Consider the following 18,023-nt stretch of genomic DNA (forward strand, 5'->3'; position numbering starts at 1 on the left):
AAATTTGTTGAAACCTGAATAATATAAATATAAACAAATTGAAATTTTTTAGTATGGCGTTCAAGCATTGCCATACTATAATAGAGGGTTTCAATAGTTTACTATGCTGTTCAGTAAGTATACATGTTTAAATAGAATACAAATAAAGTAGAAATTATTTTACACTTTTTAGCGCATTTCGAAATTGGTAATATTTTTTGGCAAAATATTTTGTATATTCAATATAATATTTACCTCTCCGAATCGTTCTATTGGCACATTTGCGTGTCATTAAAAGTAAAGATGATATCGCCGTGTAACAGCATTAGTTAAGAAACGCTGTATATATATATATAAGTACTAAAATTTTGATATAATCCATCATCTTTATTGGAAACTATTAAAGTAGAAGGTATTTATTTCTTGTTTTCATGTTTAAAAAGTAATTCACTTCAATGGAACTTTTACATCGCTATATCTAAATTTTGTGATATTTATATTCAGAAATACCTTGTATTCCATATATCGCCCCATTCATTTGTGAAACATCGTTTGTAAATAATAGGGAAATCACCGTAAGATGAAGGAATAAGGATTAAAAGCTTAGCAAAGAAAGAAAATCTGAAAAAAATGAGTACCATGAAAAAGAAACCCTGCGGTTGTCACGCTGCCAAGCCAACTGAAACATTTATCATACACAAACACTGTGAATCAAGAATCATTCCTTTCTTAACGACCCTTTGTAAAAAGCTAAGGCGTAAGGTCACTTCAGGAAAATATCGAATTTTTAATTCGTTTCTATCTTTACTTTGTATTCCCATGGAATATAACATCGATTTAGGATATACTTTCTTTTATCGACCATTAACTGATTTTGTTAAAAATACCATACTCTAACAGGAATGGTTTAAATGAATCGTGGTGGATACAAGAAAGCAAAAGACATGACCAGAAAAAAGAGAAAATGATGTAACTAGAAAATGTGCCAGGTCGAGACACAAACAAACAGGGATAGATCGTTGTTGCCATGACAGTCTTTTCAGGCGAGGGAGAGCGAATACATCGTTGCTGCTGTGGCTATTGATTCCAAAGATTCCTCGCCCTTTCATTTCCGACAATTACGCAACGATCTTGCTAATTTCAAGCTTCACGAAGCCTGACGCATTCACCGAAATGCGATAGTTCTCTTTCTCGCTTTTTTTCTCTCTTTCTAATTACCTCCAAGAGACAGTAGTTCATTGTTCTGTTGGAACGACTGAAATCTTACAAGTGCATTTTACATTTAGAAAAGAATGTAGTAATTCTATCGAAGTTTTTCTTCGAATATTGTAAATCATAGATTTATAACAAAGTCAGTAGGAAGGTTATACATATTAGATATTTAGATTATGCAATATTCATTCTTTACACACATCGATTTGTTAAATAATTTATGTATATATAAATTCTGTTAATTGAATTATTATCTCCAAACGACATACGCTTATCTATGGGACAATTATTAATATCGGAAATAATTTCTAACCAAAGGCTTTTCAGGACCAACCTTTTCTAAGCTATTGAAAAAATGTTATTCTATCATTTCATTTTATCAATTATTAAGAATAAGTAGACATATTTTTATAAAAAGAACACAATGTACTAACATTTAACAAATCAGATTTAGCAATAACAAATACATTAACGAATGACTTGTTTAACTATGAGAACTATTATTGTCTACAGAGAACATCTAACGTGTAAGGTCAGCGAAAAGTTAACAGATGTTTGTAAAAATATTTTATATTACATATACATTTATGTACGAACATATTAATTATACTATACGTATATTAGAAATCATGTAGCATCTATCAAGAACTATTTCGGGCCACATATAACCTTTGAATTCATATATCTTTTTATAAGTTCTAATCCTTTTACACAAATATGAACTTACAATTTATGTACTTCATGATATCTAAATCCAACTTATAAAGATTAAACCATGTCAATCGAATTTAATGGGAAACAGATAGCACTACAAGCGATATCAAAACGTTGAGAGATAGTTGAATATTCTTAGGAAGAATAATGTGAAAGTTACTCGATCTGACGAGTAACTGACTACGCTTTAAGGACCTATGAGCTTGAATACCGTTTGAAAAGCTTTAAAAGTGAGTGAGTGGGTAAACAACCCCGGCGTTTGTTTACCCTTCTGAGAACGTGGACGAGAGCAGGTTGCTCAATGCCGGAACATCCGTTGATACTTTCGTCTCCCATGACCTATCCCATTTCATTCTCTTCTCGATCTCTCGAGTATTCTCTTCAAAACTCTCCCACTTGCGCCACGTCATTGGAATCCGTCGTATTCTTCAGTTCATGCAATTATACAGACAAATCGTAATTCGTTATTCGGTTAAATATTTCCAGATATGGAAATTAATCAAATATGAGAAAGCGAGTAGCATATTTGTCTTTTACGTTTTCTAAAACTAATTTTGTTGTTGTAAGAAGTGATTGATTATTGTTTTATTATTATTGTTCGATTATTGACAATTTAAACTTTTATGTATCTATTTTTTTTTATTATTATATATAGTATATAGTCATCGAACTATGACCACTTACAATTTGAAGTATTTTTCAAGCAAAGTTAATAATTTCTGTTTCTTTCCATTACTTTCATTGCAGCTCATATACATAGTGACCCATTTGAAGTAATTCACGAAATTATTTTCTAAACTATTCGTTAATATAAAAAAATGTTTCAATACAAATTTACTTTATTTCAAGGAGAATATCTCATGATGGTCGCAAAACTTATCTAAATGGACATGCTTTAAAAATTTTAAGGTGACCTTTGTTCTCTTAAACGAAACCATGTCTTTTTATACACCATTCGATGCATTTTTTAATTCTCCACAAAAAGGTACTAAGGTATTTGGGTCGAAAAACAATTAGTTTAAAAGATACTTTAACTTTAATGCTGTAAAACTTATCGTATAAAGGCCAAAACAGGAGAAGGAAAGACAACGCAGTACTTTCATATGAGAAATTTTACCACATTTAAAGTTAAAATAAATCGTTTTTCAACCCAAGTACCTTAATACTTTTTCATATAGAATGTACACAATGAAAAAGTGCATTGAATAGTGTTGCGTGCGAAACGCTCAACTTGAATAGCAGGAACTATCCTGACGAGGATATACAATGGCTGTCTGGTCATAAGTGCAGCATCACGAATCACCCTAAGAAAAGTCCCTTTATTAACAATTTTTGACACTCTATTAACACTCCGGACGCAATAATCACCGCGATAGGTGCTGGAGCTATAATACAATAGTCGAAATTGGGAGGCGATGGAGCGATAAAATCATTAGCGATTGACAAAGGCGATAAGCGTGTGTTCCTCGTTTGACATCTCGCGAGAGAAAAAGAAAAAGAAAAGAGAGAAGAACAAAAGAAGATCGTAAGATCAACAGCGGCTATGTCGCGACATTCGCTCAGCGCCGTATCTAGTCGCTACGCAACCGCGACTACGATCCACGCAATTTGAGCACAAGTCGGATTTTGGTTCGACCTCTTAACAAATAGTATATAAAAAATATATATAGTTCCATTAAAAAAAACAAAGGACACTTTGAAGTTTCAAGGCACGTTCACCTAAATAAGATTTATGACTATCACAAGATTCTATCTATCATCTTATCTATCATTTTATCAGAACAACAGTACGACAAGTTAAAGTACCAAAGTTGCGTTATTTGATATTATTTATTTCTATTTCGACGTAAATTGGAAATTAGATGATAAAATATTTTGCTTATCGAATTTCAGATATTAAATGCACATCAAAGAATTATCGTTCTAGGTATTACGGCGGTTCAATTGAATTTTATCAAATTTATTCATTTTATCATTACTGATACAGTTATGTCACACGCAACCACGTGCAATTTTAACGTATTTGAAATTTTCACTTCCTTAATATTATGATAATTAATCTAATTATCTTACTTAAAAATTATTTTACTATTTTATCTGGAAAAAAACCCATATCAAAATTAAATCAAATATAAGTATTATAAAAAGATAAACAAGGAAAAATTATGATATAAAAATTATTCTTGCTTCTATGACGTTCTGATAATTTTCATGTATTACGGACTCTGACATAAAAGTCAACTCCAATTTTTTTCCTCAAATCTTTACCTTAAATCATATACCTAAGATGGAATTTGAATCGATCGTAAATACATTTGAATTACAAAATTATACCTCTAGCCTCGAATATGGTATCCAAATACCATCCATTCGAATTTCAAAACAGTAAAGTATCTGTCTCACGATATTTAACCTTTTCGCATCTATGGACGAGATATGTATCTCACAACGCTATATCTCGCTTCTGTTTTTATTATAAGACGAGATATCTTTTTCAAGGATTCTGGTACAAAATTAATTTCCCGAACGTCTCAACAGCAAAGAAGTTAACAATATAGGATATAAGTTAAGTTAAGTTAAACATACAAGATAGTTAATAATATAGAAATGTAAAAGTTATGCTTCTGTTCTACTTTTCTTCCAAATACATATATATATATATATATATATATATATATATATGAAGTAACATTCAGTAGCAAATATGAAGAAGTAAATATACGAAATATTTCGTCCAAAATGTTATACGAGCGATATCTTATCAGCAGATACCTACTATTTTTTGAAGATAATGAATAATACTAGTAATACTAAATAATAGGAAATAACAAAATAACATAAATAACGTAAGAAACACTACATACATACTTTTGTTCCAGTTTCAAAGAAACTAATTATATACTAATATCAATATGTCTGACTTATAAGTATCTCACTAATTAATTTTATTCTAATTTTGGGAACTGTATTTCAAAATAACTGCATGGTTAATAAGAATGGAGCAATAGCCCCTTGTACATACTGGGAATTTTTGACCAAACTGAAGAATTTAGTTCCATTTATTAACAAACTGCGAATTTTTATATGGGAAATTTATATATGCTATGATGTACGTAATACGTCAAAATATATCCAGTATTTAAAGTATAGTACTCGGTATAATATTTGATAGGTGAAGCAAGTTTCTGTTTAAATTCCATTTCTGTAATCACATTCATAAAACTTTAAATTTGCATAAATATCCGCACTCTACCTACTACATTTTAAAATCAACAGGGCATATTATCCAGTAATAGTTTGTCTATAGATGTAAAGAGTTTAAGAAGTGCGGCCCGAGAGAGACTCGAGATAGTGCTATAAATTTCACATCTGAAATACAATTACTAATATTTATTTATAATTAAAAGTTTAAAGTATGTATTTCTTAGATCTAATACCAGAAATGCGGAAAACCTCGAACATAAAGTAATAATTATTTTCATTCTGAATTCTTTGTTATTTTATTACACTGTTAAAGAGTTAATAATGAAAATTCTAATCCCCGACGCAACTTATGTCCACGATTAACCTAAATTTCTAATTTACCTATTTTCGCGGTTAAAAAGCAGCAACACTTATTATTTACTGTCTATTTTAAATATGTATATATGTGTCGCGTACAGACAAATTTGAGAGGCAGACTGATCAGTTTGGAAACAATCGCAGTAATAATTAGTCTCTGAGTAGAAAATACACTTATTAACGAATCGTTCCGTCTACGTACAGTTGCGCAGGAATCTGAGAGAGCGACGACGACGGCGACAACATCGCGCAAGACGGCGTCGTTAAGGGGACAAGAGGAAGTGTCGCTTAGGTGGCTACCAAGCCAATGTAATTATTTCAAGGCCACTGAATACGCGATCGAGCAAACCCCTCGCATCGGATCATACTGCTCCAGTGATCTTGAGGCGTCACTAATCTCCGATCCTTTCTAGGAAGACACATAGAACCGCCTCGTACGCGTTCCCCGTCGATAATCGTTCATGCAAGCACTGGTAGCGACAAGGGTGCGCATCGTCGAGAGGCAGAGTAATACCGATTTGCCTGGGGAGAGAGTAGCAGAGACACGAGACGAGGCAACAGAATGCGATTCGCGTCGGAATGAGGAAGTGCGCTTTCACGCACCGGTTTCGAGGAATTAACCACCCGAAGATCGCCTGGTCGCGTGATCGTCGCGATCGATTGATAAGCTCGCCTAACGGATCACCCGCACCGACAAGCTATCGATAAGGACAGAAGAGATAGATTTCTTTAGCTGCCTGAGCTTCCTGTTCGCTCTACTCGCTCTCTTTTACGTTTCGCTGCACCTGATACGACGTGATAAAGATCGGACGAAAATTACGCTACGCTACGGTTCGTCTTGAACGTTTTAACCCTCTATAATACTGTTATATCTCTTTTTAATTTTATTCTCTTCGCAGATCGTTGTATGCAGCCAAAATCACTATTTAACACTTTCTCATGAGGATTACTCAAGCATATTTATATGCTTGTTTATATATATCAGTGCTTTATATAAAATCTTGAAAATAACAAATATCTTTTTCTTTCCATATACATACACCTCCGTCCATAAGTATTACATAAGATTGTTTATAGAAAATGAGATAAATCTAAGAAAATATTAGAGATTTATTAAAATCTTTATGATTATTAAATCATTTGAAACCGTCGGCTATAAGGAATCTAGGTACGTATATGTATATTCTATGTTGTTATAGGGATCTCATAAATAGTTAAAGTCATTTTTATTTATATTTTTTTCATGAACTCTGTTTCACTTAATTTTGTCATTTGTATTATCAGATATTTCATTGAATTTGTTGTTCTTTGGTCCTATTTATTTCATAGATGTTTCCATGAAATACACCCAAATTTTTGCACACTTTACTAAATTTCTTACCTACAGAATTTATTTCAAAACCTCCTAATATATAAGCTTTACGTTTCAATATATATTTAATTACTAATTAATTACTATTAATATATATAATGCGTGTTATATATAATTAATTACTATTAATATATATTTAATTAATAATTTAATTAATATATTTAATTAAATTATTTAATTTACTATTCTTCTGGAATTCTTGCAAATGATTTTCTTTAATTTTTATTGTGTATTGTAGATAGTTGTCTTGTACGAGCACATCACTTCAATCGATTTATCGTTCCTTTACTAAACTACTAATTTACTAATCGAAGTCAATTATCATGTTTTGTATACAATTTTTGCGTACCTGTTATTTTAACAGATTACTTCGTCATTAACGATTTGATTTTGTTAACGTACGAATATATGTATGAATCACACTTTCTTTCTGTTTTTCAATTTTGATTATTAGAAATAAGGGTTTGAAATATGCATAAAATACTAATTGAAATCACAAGATTAAAGAATACTAATTTTTTAAGTGCTTTACTATGTTATCGAAACAAAAATATACATTATCAAATACTGCAATTTTCGTGAAATATAATAATGAAATGTTATTACATTAATTGTGATTGTAAGAAGAATATGAATATTTGAAAAAAATCTTAACTATTATTTTTAACGATTATTGTAATATATAACTTCGTTAAATCGTCGAGCACAGTATCAACTTCTAAAATACGTTAAATACGTCTACGTATAGTTACAAATTACAAACCCTAGTATGCTTGGTTGAATTTCCACGAGACAGTAATTAAAGGGCAAAATTTCTATCTCGCTGTCTTGCTAAGAGATAATTACACGACTGACCTATTTTTCAGTCGTCATCGTTTAATGTTTCGATATAGCGTTTCTTTCGATTATCAAGATAATCTATTCTCCGTAACTTTTTACTCGTATAATAATTTCAGGAAATTAAAGAATAGCTTTAATAATATCTTTATACAATCTATACATGTATATATATCATGCTTTTAATTTATTATCGTACTAGAATTACCAGAGACATATTTTACCTTTAAGATTAATATTTTATTTTGAACACGTATAATAGAATTTTTGTTAGGAGGAATTGTTTTTATGAAATTATGTGTGCGTAAGTAGGGAAATTACATAATGAAACTTTCCAATTACATAAAATTTTATGCAATAATAATTTAATATAGCAAATGAAAATATTTTAGTGAACTATTCTAAAATTAGTAATGAAGAGAGAGAGAGAGAGAGAGAGAGAGAGAGAAAGAGAGATATTTTCGTCTTGCATTGTAGACGTACAATAGAAGTGCTTTTTGAAAAAGAGCATATGGATTTATAATAAATATTTATATAGGTCCCGAGTGTATTTGCTAGTTAAATAGTTTGATTATTATGAAGTTTTCATGTGTTTTGCAAATACAATTAGAACTTTTTCAAAGCCATTACGATTATCAAATCAAACATATTTAATATTAAAACTTATTGTAAACAATTTATTCAACTCGCTATTTTATCTTGGGAATTCCGTTTACAGAAGACCTCTCAATTGTATATTTTTCATGAATAATATTTCGAAATTCAATATATGTAATACTGTTAAAAATAATAATTAGAATTGTGTACTTTTTCCCCACTTCTAGATATTTTAAAATCAATCCCATCTCTTTCGTATTAAACACAACCATATATACCTATTTCGAGATAGATAACCTGAAATGAAACGTTACATTTAACACTGTAAATTACAACAGGGAAATGCTAGGTCAAACACTAAGATATATTTGCATCAACTCATAGACGTAAACTATTATACAACCTGTAAAAAGATTCGATCGAACGAGTTACATTCTCAAAAAAAAAAAAAAAAAAAAAAAAAAAAGGAAAACGAAAGGAGAAAGAGCGAAAAACGGGAAAATGTCGGAGGACATAAAAACGCTCCCGCCGGTGAAACAGTAAATCCATCTGTAACCATCGAGACCGAACTACGGGTAGGATCATCCATTAACCTTTGTTGCTACGACCCGTCAAAGTCCTCGAACGTGAGATTTTACACAGGGATGACTGTTCCGGGGACCATTTTAGCGGCCCGGTCGAGTGAGGAATGGCAAGATACGGTTCCCGTCATTGATGCGTGCCAATCACGGAAACCGGCTGCAGCACGGTCGTCAGCGGTGAAATTACGACGTCGAAAAAAAATACGCATGTATACATACGCAGATACACAATACACGCGTACAGAAGGGGAGGACGGGGATGGAAACTGTCAGGGGTTACCACCGCGACAGTCGCATCAAACAAATGACCCTCCTCAATTTGGCACATTCAGTGTATAGCTTGTTGCGTTTCCATTCATTCCGCGATACCTCATCACAACGTCAGGTTATATACTCCTTTTCTTTTATTCTCTATCCCTACTCTCTTAGATGATTCTCTTACTTTTACTGTGACTGTTTCTTTTCACTTGGTTTGTTTGTATAATCCAAGTTTTCTTTTCTTATATTATTTCCTCATGTTCTCTTTCTCATTTCGTTTCCTTCCAATTGCGTTTGAATTCTATAGCTATGTAAATATATATGTACATATATACGTCTTATATTTATTTCTAAAACCTTTTACATCTGTTATATAGATCTCTCGGACTTTTGAAAAGTATCCTTTTCTTTATATTTTTCTAATTTTTTATCTTTTACATTTTTTATCTGATGGGTTCTCTTATACATACGAGTATATATATATATATATATATATATATATATATATATATATTTAGTAATTAATACGTAAATGGGCAAATTACAGGTTATAGAATAGTGATTTCCATTTTTTGATCTTATCATTTTTTATTCAAGAAAATAATTAGGTATCTTGTAATACGTAAAATTTGCTCATCAAATTTTACTCGCTTTATTACTAAAGCTTTATGTGTTTTATAAAATTATTTTTTAATACTAGTAACTTGTAATCAGTTGATTTATAAAATTTTTACTAGTAATATTAGTTTACTTGTGTAAGATGATCCAGATCTCAATTACTTTTCCTTTCCTTTCTTTCCTTTTCTATTGCCCAGATGAAGATCACAAGGAAAAAATCCGTTATGATTCCTTTAAGTATAATTAAATAATTACATAATAAAAATTATGTTTTACAAGAGAGCAATTTCAAGATTCAATATATTGTTAATCAGTCACATATTACTAAACTTATCTTTTGGTTTAATTTTAGATTAAATATCTATTCCTGCCACTCTTCTAAACTCAATAGTTTAAGACTGTTGATCATTGTAATATTAGGTATGACTTAGATTTTGACACTTATTACTGAATTTTAGAAGTCTTATGTTTTTGAACTTAAAAAGTTATTCCATTTTCTATTACATATGTCATATTAAAATATTATTATTTAAGCAATAAATGGTATCAATCCTTCTTTATTTCTCTTACCATTGTTTATACCTTCCTTTATATTCACCTCTTTTTCTATATCCAAGATATAGATATACTACAAAAATCCGTCTTTCTCTGCACCATCTATTATTTTTCTCACCTGTGACCTTTTCACTATATCCTCCATTATATCCCATTTTATCTTTTTATTTTTTTCAAGCACTCACTTTATCTTTCTATCTCGTAATTTTTCTGATTTCTAGCCCCCATGCACACACGAGCACATACAAATGCAATAATATTCTCATTCTTTAACCACCTACACATTCATTCGCAAGGTTTACACTCACGCGGGTATTCGTCACGTTGATTATGCGCACACACGCGACACGGAACATGCTTTTCATCCGTTTTCCACAAACCCCCGGTGGACTCGTTACTAACCTATGTACGAGAACGCTTTTCCCACTTATTACGTCTGTCCGCTCATTTATGCTCATTGTGCGTACAAACGCACAGGGGACACGCATTTCACCCCACGTATTCTACCACATCGTTTGTTTATATCTTTCATTCACGACACACGAGGAAACATTTACTCTCCGCGGTTCGCCTGTATCGCGTACAAGCGTGCCAATATTATCTCTTCCTTTCTCTGACGTTTTATTTGTCGGCGAATTTATTATTTACATGTTCGTATGAATATTCATATTCGTTCGTTTTATTCTTCCGTTCATATTTATTTACGTCGCATCAGTTGTATTTACACGATTATTAACGACGATTGCTATAGAGAAAAGTGATCCATGAAATATTTACAATGTGTCAAAGAATCTTTTAAAGATTATGACATTCGTGACGATTTATTGTAGCTTAAATTACCTTTACTGAATTCATTATTCTCGAATTTTTTGTTTAATCTGCATCAAATGTATTATGTATAAATGACATCTGTTTCTAAAATTATTCTTTAAAATAACACATAAAACTTATTATAAAAGATTGAAATAATTAAATATTTACTTATCATATATACTTTTATGTTAGTTATATTATACTTTTATTTATTTATGTTATGAATGCTCTAAACAGTTTATTATTTAATAAATTAGGTACACGTATTCGATTTTCGCTATGAAACAAATATTTCTACAGGTGACCTATAAGTCACTTTCCTATTTAGAAATTCCATAGTCTTTTTTCTATTATATATTTAAAAATGTTGTTTTCAAATTGTTAAAATTTGCTTTTTGGAAATTTATAATGAATAAATTCACAACGGAGCAACAAGTAATAATAATTGAATGATTGAATCGCTTAATTTCACGAGCTTCCAATTTCAACTGGTCTTCCCGGTCTACGCTTGATTTTTTGCTGTGGAGATATTTGAAGGATCAAATGTATATTAATAAGCTCCGAACAATACAGCAGATAAAGAACAATATCGAGGAAGAAATTCAAGCTTTGAAGCCGGAAATATTAACAGCTGTGATGTATAACGTAGTGGAAAGAGCTCACGCTTGTGAAGCGGAAAACATGGGTCATTCATGCGGCATTATTGTCCGTTTCTGAATTAAAAAAATTTCCATTTCATGTATTTTATAGTAAAAAATATTATTAACAAATATTATTATTATTATTACAAAAGTTATACAAAGTTAAACGGGAAAGTGATCTGTGGGCCACCCTGTATATAGATACATATACTTTTATTGAATATCTACCTTATGCTGAATCTTTTAAATTATCATTATTTCATTATTTTAACACAATATGAATCATATATTTATAATGATTCTTTTTATTACTGCTATTAAATTACACTAAGTAGTGTTTAGTACTAAATGGGTATTATGATAAGTTATCGCTAGATGTAGAATGAGATGAATGATTGTTTGATGATTATACATGTATCTCAAGATATTCTATATCTATTACCTAAGAATTAATTTAGCAAATTTTGAATTTGCCATTTTTATTATTTCTACGATATGATATGACATATACATGATGTATACTATACATTCATTCACATTTTATTATTAATACCTATATGCAGCACTAAATATGCAGCATTAAATCATGAATATTTTTGACGCAAAACTTATTAAGAAAAGATTTAAATCATTTTTAGCTGCGTAAATACCATAATCTAATAAATAGAAAACATGCAAGAAGGGAAATAAATAAAATATAGTGGACTTTACCACCTTTGAATTTACATATATTATTTTACTTAAACAATATACATATTACCTTAACTTGTTCGATTATAAGCAACCACATTCCATTTCCTAAATCCTTCAATATATTGTCATGTAACAACCCATATGGATATATGTATATTGTTTAATATAGCTGACACATAATGAGAATGCAGTACCAGCATAAATGAATAGGTGTAGTATCTATTCATTTTTTATTTTACTATATTTGACTATTTTTATTTTACTATATTTGCATGTTGTAATGTGTAATGTTTCAGCGTTATTCGTAGAAATTACTTTCCTTTATATTTTGGGTAGATATTATTATGTTAAAAAGCTTTAGAAATTATACAATATGTATAAATAACAAGACCTAATCAGTTTCTCATATTTTCTATAACTAATTTGTGTCTTCATATATTCCATATGCATATGTATATCATAATCATTTAGCAACAAGTTTCTGTTTGCAAATAAAAGAAAGTAAAAATTAAAAAAAAAAAAATAAATAAATGCAAAAAGAACGATATAATCCCTAAAATTATTCTTTTAACGCGTAAATCGTAAATTCCAAAATGTCTCTTTTAAAAGTTAATCCATCATGAAAAGATACATAACATAATTTAAACACGTCTCTAAACTACATCTCAAATTATACGAAGGTGATATTTTCTGTATGCTACCGAAATGTGTACTTTCCAGCATTACACCATGATTATACATTACTAGTCCGCAGGAGCAACAGGAACATCCGGTCGCGACAAGGCTTTGTATGTTGGCGTTCACGGAAATTGAGAGGGTGGAATGTATGTAGGTACAGGCTCGCGCATCGAAAACACCGAGGTGAAGTGAGCTGCTCGTCGACACCGGCGGTATATACACTTATTTAACGCGTAAACACTCAGGGGGGTTGCCAGAGGAGCAACAAGTGCCCACCGGTGTACCCAGCAGCTCTCGGTTTGCACCACACGGATACAGTTCCGCCCCACACTCACACCTGACCGTCAAGATGAACGTGCGTTGATACTTTATATGGGTCCGAGGTCCCTCAATAGAATAGGGGAAAGAAGACGGATCGAAAAAGTAGTTAGAATAATAAGAAATTTTAAGATCCGAAAATAATAGAGGTAATCGAGGATAGGTATAGACGAGATAAGGATAATTACTATTGTAATAGCTGAAGTTATTTTATATGAAATATAATAGCTCAAGAAGATATTGGAACACTTTAAGAATCTTTTATGAATACATCATTTATGTTATATGAAACATTTTGAAATTTTATTAGCACTACTGTAAGACACATACATACATGGAAATTACAAGATATTTAGTATAAGTATATATTGTATAACTAGGGGTAAAAAAAAGACTTAAACATTCAATTATCTATTATATTAGTAAACATCGATAATTAATAAGAGCATATCTTTCATACTTGTTTATATGTTTAAGATGGTTATTTATGCTATATAATACGCTTTTATTAAATATACGTATGTTTGTAGTATATATATATATATATATCTTATATCTTCTATATATTTTTTTCAGATTGATTTGAAAATTTATCGTTATAACCATGATACATGTCTCATTACAGTTTTAATGAAATTTTAAAATGTTTTTGTATAACATATGTTATGTACGGAAATTTTCTACTTTTCGAAATTAAGATCTTGGATGTATTGAACGTAGAAAAAGATCAAAATTTTTTATTTTTGATTTATGATCAGAAGTGAAATCTTTCCAACGTGTTTGTTACATTTTTCTGATTAAAATGAGACCACAGACGATATAATTTGAAGCATATTTGCTTACTTAATAAATGATAATTAAATAAGTGATAATAAATATCAATAAGTAAATATAATTCAAAGTATTTCGTGGTTGGTCTCATTTTAATCAAAAAGATCTTACAAATACGTTAGTAAAGGTTTAATTTAAATCAAGGTCAAAAATAAAAAAGTTTCACTTTTGTATTAGTACCTACATAATCGCCTCAACGATACGTCGTCCCTGCTGATTTGACGGCACCCCTCCCCGCAGTTCTTTTTTGACAATTATGGAATGTTTCTTATAAATAAAAGTTGGAAAATGCTTGAGAAAATTTTGAATATAAAATTTAAATGAAAAATTGCACATATCGATAATTCTTTTATATTTTCTTCAAACTTAAAAAATTTTGTAAACAGAGAAATATGCGATTAAAGATGGCCCAAGGACGCAGCAGAGTTAAGTTTGGATTGGGTTCCTTATATGGACTGAGAGTTATCTGACTATTTGACGTAAAATTCTAAAATTGTGAATGAGGAAGCTTATAAATTTGAATTTGTAATTTATCAATTCACTAATATTACTAATTTTTAGGCAAGAGTGTCCTAGGATCATAAATGTATTAACTTTCAATTTCTTCATTTTTTTCTCTTTCCTGATTAAGGAAAAAATTAAAATAATAAATATTTGGAGTTTAAAAGCAACAGAAATAACTATTTGGTCATTCAGCTATAACAAACCAGATTTTTTATTGTATGACATTTTTTTTACATTATGTATGATCGTTTAACTTAATTCTCATTTAAGGAAATTTAAAGAAATTTACGGAATTAGGTGATGCTGTAATAAGTTAAAAGTATCTTATTACGTAATATAGTGACTTTATTTATTTGATAGATGGATTTATTTACAATGATTGAAACAGGAAACTATGTTATTTCTTAAGTATTCTTAGTATTTCTTAGTATTGTATGCTATTTCTTAGTATTGTAATACAACTAAAAATCTAAATCTGTACAACTACTCAACTTCTGAGTGACAACTCACAACTAACAATTCACAACAACTCGACAACTAACAACTCGTAACTCACTCGCAAACAACTAACGACTAACTCGCAACTCTCTCGCAATTCAATTGCCTTTCTTCGCCAAAACTCTTTATCACAGTTTTCGTACTCCCACCACACGTACGTGTTCCACAGCCGTCCATGACCAATGATGGTCACGTACGCCTTTTCCAAGTAACTACTTTTCTAAAGGTCCGCGGACATATTGATGGGCCAGATGGCCCATTGGAATTTCTCGTCCCCTTTGGTCTGTCAGCACTTCCACTTTCTATCTGCACTGTATTTCATCGGGTTTTTCTTAACTAATCTTCCCATGATACTGTAGTAATAAGAGCGACAATTTTTAACAATCCTGTAAATTTCATGAAATTGTATGGTTTCGAAAAAAAATGTATTTTCATGTCTTTTATTAAAGTAAATTTACCATAATTTTGAAACTCAAGCAGAATAATCAAAAGCAGCAGTACTAAACTGAAATCTTTTGGAATAACTAATTAAAAAGCCTGTTTATATACCATTAAACATAAATTATAAGGAAAACTATTAAGGAAAAATTTATCATGTATTTATATTGATGATTTTATTAAAAATGTATTATTTCCAATTATTATTAATTTTTCCGAAAATATATTTTATTATAATGACATCGGGTTTCATTATCAACTTTGAAATTCACAAAAAATTAATTTTTCATTATTTATTATTTAAAAAGATCAATAATTCCAACGAAAGATAATGGTACGTATCATCCAGTTTCGTGACAAGTGGTTTGGTATATAAATCTAACGACAAGGTAGCGTCCGTTACTAATTATACACAATTAAACTAATCTTGCCTTAGCCTTTTCCTGTATTCGTTTTTCCAGTATACAGGAGATGGAGCGCAAAAACGCGTCGCGCAAGCTTGCGTGCTGTTAAATGCGGATCGCTGTTCAGAGCGGAGATGCCGTTAAACGCAGTTGAATCGCCATGAAAGGATTCTCTTCCTGGTCTTGGCAAAAAGCCGCGTTTTAAGGCTGCTAACCGGACAAGTGGACACGCAAGGACCGACTATACACTGGCCATGCCAGCGAAGTATTTTTGCGGAGCGGAGATACGAGATTCTAGTGGACAGAAGACGATTCAGAACTTCCCTTTCTACGGCGTTTATACGGAAAGAAAGCATCCACCACAGTTTGGAACTTGCGATACATATGAACTTGCATTCTATTCTGCACGGGTAATTCTTCTGATATCATCGTTGCTTTTTTATTATGCTTTCATCTTGTTGACAAATAGCAAGAAACTGTTGCAGCGGAAATTGATTAAGAAAATTTATGGAGGATTTAGAGATGAAATTTATGTTAGCAGTCTTGGAGAAATATCTGATAAAGATATTGCTGTCATCTATACTTATGATTCGATATAATTGGATATAATTCGATTTTGGATATAACATTATAAAGTACTTAGTTATATCTTACTACTAAGAAAAGTTTCCTTTTATAAATAATTATGAATAAAATTATTTTAGTTTCCATACACATTACACAAGTTATTAGCAAATATAAACCAATAATTGTTTCTATCACTTTTCAGGCATTCCTTTATCCAATAGAGTGGTGAAAGAAACTTTTGTTTTCTCAATTTCTCAATTTCTTAATATTAAATTAAGACGAGTTGTTACTGCAGGAATAATAAGTTTGATCAAATAGCTAATTTTTATCAAGTCATAGTATTATAATTTTGCCGTGAATTCAGCTACTATTGTGTATCTAAATATTAAAATATTCATTAAAACGTTCTTAAATTTGCATATTTTCGAAGATCACTCAGACTCGATAATTTTAATCCTAGAGAGAAAAATTTGAGAATTGATTTAGTATAAAGAAACTTTAAGTTTAATTATTTCTAGAATACATTGTTGTCCTTATATGCTCGAATAAAATGAATAATATTGAATTGTATTACGTTCTTTGAAAAATTCGTAGCGTGTCTAACAATTAATATTAAATTTTATTGCATATTTGGTAAGGCTATTTATTATAAATCTTTTTCAAATAATAAAATGCTAAATTCGGTTAAGTAATACTTCCATTAAATAATATAATAAGTAATATTATTATAACTATTAAGTAATATATTAATATAATATAATATAATAATAATAATAAAATATAATAATATAAAATATAAAAATATAATATAATAAAATAATATAATATAATAATATTATTATAACTATTAAGTAATATAATTAACGAGAAACATCCAAAAATTTACAATAAAAACATTTATTTTCATCTTTGAAGAAAACGATCTTAGATTGAAAAATATCGAACCTCTGTTGGAACATACTGTCTCATTGTATTTGCATCATTCGACCAATATTTATTTTGTACAAAATACTTTCAACCGAATACAACCAAGTTTACCTATGAGTATTAATTTATGTATATATTAGATGGTAAACTAATACATAGCAAAAATGTACCGGACAGTTTAAAAAATTATGAAATTTGTTAAACGTACCAATAAACAATATAAAGCAATAATTGTCTTAACATAACATTAATTACGAATTTGTCGAAAATGTCTACAAACTTTCTGAATAATTCAATATTTCATGCAAGTATTTCATTTCGTTGAGATGACTGTTGAAATGAGTCTGATATCTGTGACTCTTGTAAAGAGTTTGTCTTCTAATTTTTTTTATTAGGTTTGCTTAGGATGTACGATGATTAGATAGTA

At 30.1% G+C, this 18,023-nt stretch overlaps 1 protein-coding gene across 2 annotated transcripts in view; it reads right to left on the bottom strand.

Moving 5' to 3' along the window:
- Window positions 1-18,023, bottom strand: part of LOC126917799 (forkhead box protein O) — a 339,440-nt gene that overhangs the window by 36,061 nt on the left and 285,356 nt on the right. The gene's annotated exons all lie outside the window — the stretch shown is intronic.

The sequence above is a fragment of the Bombus affinis genome, chromosome 1 (genome assembly GCF_024516045.1).
Source record: "Bombus affinis isolate iyBomAffi1 chromosome 1, iyBomAffi1.2, whole genome shotgun sequence".
Classification (NCBI taxonomy): domain Eukaryota; kingdom Metazoa; phylum Arthropoda; class Insecta; order Hymenoptera; family Apidae; genus Bombus; species Bombus affinis.